This window comes from Vanellus vanellus (assembly GCF_965231255.1).
Source record: "Vanellus vanellus genome assembly, chromosome: 13".
Taxonomy (NCBI): domain Eukaryota; kingdom Metazoa; phylum Chordata; class Aves; order Charadriiformes; family Charadriidae; genus Vanellus; species Vanellus vanellus.
Genome location: NC_138918.1, coordinates 1,002,030 through 1,008,630, shown reverse-complemented (window position 1 = coordinate 1,008,630; position 6,601 = coordinate 1,002,030).

Sequence of the window (6,601 nt, the reverse complement as noted above, 5' to 3'; positions counted from 1 at the left end):
CCTGGCTCCATCCTCCTTCAACCCACCCTTTAGATACTTGTACGCCATAATAAGGTGTCCCCTCAGCCTTCTCTTCTCCAGGCTAAAGAGTCCCAGCGCTCTCAGCCTTTCCTCATACGGGAGATGCCCCAATCCCTTCATCATCTTAGTTGCCCTGAGGAGGACCAGTGCTGTCAGGAGCAGGAGCGCTGCCTCAGCCCGTGCCCGTCCCCGCTGCGTGCGGAGCAGTGGGCATCCCCCGCGACCCTCCTGCTGCCTGCCGGCCGGGAACCGGCCCCACGCCGCTGCGCAGCCCCAACAGACCCGATGGCCCGTCCCGCCCATGTCTGTGCAGAGCGCCGGTAGCCACCGGGGCCGATGGAGAAGGCGTTTGCGGCTGCCTCGCCTGGCTGGCTTGGAGGAGGAGAAGAAGCTGGCCGTGCTCCCACCGTGCCCGTCGGTGCTCCCTCCGCTCTGCCTCGCCGGGACTGCCCACCGCCACTACTTTGCCCCTCAGCGAGAACCAGACTGAGCGCTGAAACTCATTAGCGCAAGAAAACTGGAAAGGAACTCGGTGTGAATAGACATTCACATCTGGAGCAGCCACTGCTTTGAATTGCTTGCGTGAGGGCGCAGGACACTGTCCTCCCCCGAGGGCCCCGACGTCTGCGTGTCCCCTGGTGCTGTGCCCCCACACGTCCTCAACTGACAGAGCCAAAGTTATTCCCTCTAGAAAATGACCCTGAGGGGAAACGGGCCCATAACAGTAAGTCTTTTTTTTAACAGTTTGTCAACAAAGAAGTACTGTTTTTAGCACCAAAAATATTGCCAGCCTCTTTCAGCATCTGTCACAGCAGCAGCAGCTGACACTGCCGCAAATTCTGGGTTAAGGAGTCAGGAAATAAAAGAGCATTTGAGAGAGCAGTGCGGAAACTGCGTTCCTCTTTTATGCCAGGTCCTTGAACGTGAGCCAGCAGGAGCAGGTGAGGGGAAGGATGGGGCCCCGTACACGTGGGGCTGAGTTGGCCCCGGAGTCGGGCTCGGTGGCTGCAGTGACCGGGGTTTGCTAAGGCAGAGTTTCTTCACCCTTTGTTGCTTCCTTACCAAATCTGGGGTCAAATCCTGGTTTGCGAGCTTTCCTTCACTTTTCCTATTGATTTTGAAGGAAGTAGGTTTGCTTTTATTCACCGAGCTCTTATCTTAGCGGACACATTTCGGATTCAGGGTGTCCCCCTTGCTCCATCTGTTTACCAAACCGGAGGACGCACAGCCATAGCTGTGTGGGCTCAGACTTAACACGTAGGAGCTCAAATAAGTCAACAGAGTTTGGCTATCAACTTCTGTACGCATTTGCTGTGGCAGCACCCACCAAAGATATCAGCCGGAGCAGAGTGCCATGTGCTGGATACTGGCTGTGCCTGTGCCTGTCTCTTGGCCAGGAAAAGACTTTGGGGTTTCTCTGCCTCCTGCACTCCCACGTTAGTTGTGGCAGAGGTCACTTTTCAACAACAGTTGTCAGGGACCACAGTGGGGGCTTGAGATAGCTATAGAATCATAGAATTGTCTAGGTTGGAAGAGACCCTTGGGATCATCAAGTCCAACCACCTACCCTACTCTACAAAGTTCTCCCCTACACCATATCCCCCAACACCACATCTAGATGTCTCAAACACATCCAGGGATGGTGACTCAGCCACCTCCCTGGGCAGTCTATTCCAGTGCCCCACCACTCTTGCTGTGAAAAATTCTTTCCTAATGTTCAGTCTAAACCTCCCCTAGTGGAGCTTGAAGCCATTCCCTCTCGTTCTGTCATTAATTACCTGTGAGCAGAGACCAGCACCAACCTCTCTACAGTGTCCTTTCAAACAGTTGTAGACAGTGATGAGGTCTCCCCTCAGCCTCCTCCTCCTCAAACTAAACAGTCCCAGCTCCTTCAACCGCTCTTCATAGGATTTGTTTGCTTCATATGATTTGTTTTGCTTTGTTTACACCCAAGAGAGAGACAAGTAGGAGCGTCATTACCTGGGACCACTTGACGATTCTTGTCCCTGAGGCAAGTGAAGCACGCTGCCCCTGGCCAGGAGCTTCTAACTCAACTTTGCTGGAGATGTGGAGAGCCACCAGCATTTTTTCAGTTTCCTTGGTGATCACCGTCAGATCTAAAACACCAAAATGAGATGAAAATAGCAGTGTATCAGAATTCATTAGCTACGTTCGTACTAATTATATACCTTCTCTAACATCTAGCCTTTCACGGAGTAGATTTTAGTACTTTTTGCTAGATCTCTGCTTTTCAAGGACTAGCATGAATTGGTCAAAAGGATAAGTGTTTAATCTTCTAGTGATAGAACAGACATTTTAATAGTGAGATTGTTTTATTCTTAGGATACCTTCTATAGAGGATATACATCTTCCCAAGGACGAATAATGACTCGAGCAGCCTACAGCAATTTGTCAGTGAGAATGACCCTGAGAGTAGTTAAAGTTCATAAGGTGCAACATGAGTCACCATTAGAAAATAACAGAACTATTTCTCTCAATGACACAGGGTGAAAATTCAATAGCAAATTGGTATGAAAAATTATGACCCAAGCCAAATCAGAGATGAGCAGATGAAGGATTACAGTTGTTGCTCATTTCGGAAGCAAATGTGAGACTGTATTTTGAGTGCTTGAGAGGAAATTTGGTATCTTTGGTAACATAGATATAAAGGTATAAGGAAGAACATCCAAATGCTTTTCATTTATTACTGTAGTCATGGAACTTGAAAAGGCAATGAATAATCCCAGAAAGCATTTGAAGGACTCAGTTTTTAAAGAGCTGGTGGCTCAAGAGCAAACGGTCCGGTGGTCCAGCAGCCATCACAGTAGCACACTGCACCGTGCGTAACGCCAGAGGAGAAGCTGTAGGAAATGCAGGTGAACGCGCAGGACTGCACCGTGTCTGTTCATCTGCCTGCTGGAACTCTGTGCTGCCGAACATCGACACTGACTCGCGATGTGGCACAGCTCAGGACGCTCTCTGCTGACGCAAGTCCTCGGTAGGCACGGTCTTGGCAGGACACCCCGCTGCTCCATCCCACCGCCCTCCTGCCTGCAGGCTGACATGCAGCTCCTGCTCTCCTCCAGCTCCACGTCCCACCATGGGAACCGGTGGGGACAGGCAAGTGTGACACAAGTGACCCCTTTGGGCTTGTTTCCAGCTCCGTGCTGGCAGCAGCGCAGTCCCTGATACGCTGGTGCAGGACGAGGGGATCCCTTGCGGCATGGCGCCAGGTCCCAAACAGCTGGACAGGGTCTTGCCCAGATGTGCAGCAGTGCACCCCTGGGCCGGGAGGAGCACCCGGGCAGCCGGGGCAGCCGCGGGCAGTGAGCGCCGGTGCCGGCAGATCTTACAGAACTCCACCGTGAAGCCGGTCGGTGCAGTGGCAGAGCAAGGGAATGTGGCCGCTGATCAAATATGTACTCTGATGGATTACACACAATCTTAAATATTATAGGAGAATGTATTTCATCTAGACGGGAAACTTTAAGCAGGACACAACAGACATTTTTCTTACAATATTAACAATTTACCATCTGAACTTTATCTTCTCCTTGGATAATAACCACTAGACGCCGGGTAAAGGAACAATTGATTTAAGATCTCAATCAAAAGAAAGCATTCCTCTTATCTGTATAGCCAAGCAATGAAGTAACAGTCATCTGGGGTTATTGTACATTTGTCAGTCCATTAAAGGCATAGGCTCAAGATCTATATATGGAATGTAAGACATTTGCGGAAATGACTCTTGCAAAAACCTTTAGTGGTTAAGAGCTTGCCGTCTTATGCCTTTCCCTTGATTTCCACAACGTTTACTAAAAAGGACAAGGGAAAAAAAGATGATTTTTATACTTCCTATACTCGAGCTTTCTTCAACCCTTCCACACGCCTTTGCTGCTCTGGCGAGGAGCGATACGGCACACGGGGTACTCTTTCTTCTGTCCCTCTGCAGTTAGTCAGGATGTCCTCACCCACTTCAGTGCAAATGCAGAGAACTTCTTCTGTGGGTTTGGAAATAAGACCACAGCACCTTACTGGCAATTTGAGTTGCGTTATTTTGTGTTCTGAAATATTTGCCACTGTGAATTTATCAGTGACCTATTCCTGACACAGCACGGTAATCCAATGTGTTGGGCAATCCACTTGCAAACAAACCTGGAGGAGTGTTTGACGTGGCTCTTTTCCATCCTACTCATCTGCTGGAGATGGAGGAGGAATTCATCACGTTACAAATGAGAAAAGCAGGTCGGGCTTATATTGCATGCCCAACAGTGAGCGTGAATGCAGTGTGGAACGCACAAACTAATGATGAATGACTGATTTCAAACAAGGCCAATTTGATAACGATTTTTCCCCACGTTCTGCCATCTCTTGTAAAGTATATAATGATGTGAGGCAGAACATCGAACCCAAACTACTCTGAGTTTTAAATCACAGTATGTTCATTGACAAAATGAAGTATCAAAATCTGTTTTTCGTCCTAAACTTATTTCTAGCAATTGTTTTAAGACACATCGTACAATCTGTGCATCCTCAACTGATCTTATCTAGGATTTCCAAAGCAAGACCCTTGCTTTCCAAGGTTTGCTCTGCTGTCAGTGGATGATGCGCTGTTATCCATCAAATCGGCATTATTACTGATCTAGGCCAACAGTTATAAGAGCGAACATTGATTCCAGATGTTTTAGCATGGCAGTACATATGCCATATTAAATACAGTAAGTCCTGCTAAAACACTACCTACCTGCTTCAAAGTCTGTCTTGTGTGGAAAAATAGCCGTGCTTAGTAGGCAAATGGATTGGTGTACAAATAAATTCAGTGAGTGTTAAGGATTTCTCTAAATAACATAAGAATGACATAAAACCAGAAATAACCATTAAAAGAAAGATCATGGTGTGCTTCAGTCTGCACAGAACTTACCAGCAAGAGATCCTGCGCGTGCGTTGGACTACGGAGCTAAAGCCGCAGGGCTAAAATGGATGAAGCCGTGCCCAACAACCTTCGTTATGTTTGGTTTAACTTCAACCGAACTTGTGCTGCAATGAAACAGCCCTAAAGGCAGACGCCCACCATACACACACAGCTCCTTACCTCCTCCCGGGCACGCAGAGGCTTCTGCTGCCCCCATCGCCCCGCAGATGTTGATGTCTCCTGACTGGGAAAGGGCATGTCCACCCCAGAGCCCTCTCCCTCTTTTGCGCGGTCTCCGTGCTCGTGGAGAAGGTGGCCCCGCCGAAGCCTTCTCCTTCTTCTCCAGGTGCAGCTCAAGGAGAAATGAAGGCGGTGGGCACAGATGCCACCAACGCCAACCCACTGCACAGGCCGCGGCGTGCGACGCGCTCACCCAAACGGCACCAAAGTTTCGGCAGGTCCCCTGCGCGGCACGCCGTGAGGTGGCTGAGGAATCTGGTGCAAGTCGTGTTTATTTTTATCGTGACTGTTCTGCAAAGATAATTGTGTCAAGCTGAATGCACGGCGCGCGGGTTACATTTCCAGTTACCATGGTTGCTAATATTTAAAAAACAGCCTGAGAAGGGAAGAGAATTGTTCTCCCCATGCTGGGAAATGTCTCCCTGGCTCATTCCTGCCCACATAGTGCAGCGATGCTGCTGGTCTCCGCTTCAGATGTGAACGCTTGCGGAGATACGCCTAGCCGGGTCTGGCAGATGGAGCTCGGTTTCTCGTGGTTTATCACTGCACTGGCAGAACAAATCTCCTCACCTCTACTTTTTTTTGGGTTTATGTAGGGAGAAATCTCTCTTCCTACAGCTGCCAGTAGGCATCCGTGGGAGAAAAGTGCAGTTGCGTCCCTGAGACTGTTCTGGTGTATCTGATCTGAGGCAGTAACGGTGTGCGGTACCAGGTGGACAAGAGCAAGGCAAAAGCCTTGAAGAGCAAAGCAAATGCAGACTCGACCCATACTCTCTGAAGGACAGCGCTCTTCTATGATAAACAAATCTATTCCCAAGATTTTTTTAAATAAAAAGTGGACAGAGAACAGGCATTTCCAAATATGATGGCTGTGAGCATAATAAAGCGAGCTGTTCAATAGCGCGAGCCTTTGCCGTAGCCCCGTTGCCGAGCAGGGGCAGCTCGGCAGCGGCATCCCCTCCCCAGCAGTAGGTTCAGCGGTGCCTACGGCCGAGCAGGCGGGCGCAGCGCGGCAGGAGGCACCACCGGCTCCCCGCGCGCCGTGCCAGGGCCCCCAGCCATCGACACTGTGGGTCTCATCTCCCCACTGCTGCAGTCCGCGCGCGGGATGGACCTGGTCCACCTCACTGGCAGCAGGCACCCCTGACAGCGTGTGTGAGATCCCTCTAGCTGCCGGTCCCCCTCAGTATTCTCCGTAGTTCAGAGCAATAAAAAAAATATTGAGTCAATATGGATTTGAGAAGTCTTTTCACTCCGGGTCTGTTGCAAATCCTCCAGCAGGTTGATTTCCCTCTGGCTCTCTACCTGCCTACATCCACGTGATGACTCCCTAAGTACAGAGAACTGAAACAAAATGTCACACCAAAAAATACCTGAACTCTGTGGAGTTTAAATTCACAATGAATTATGCATTATCAATCAAGCAAA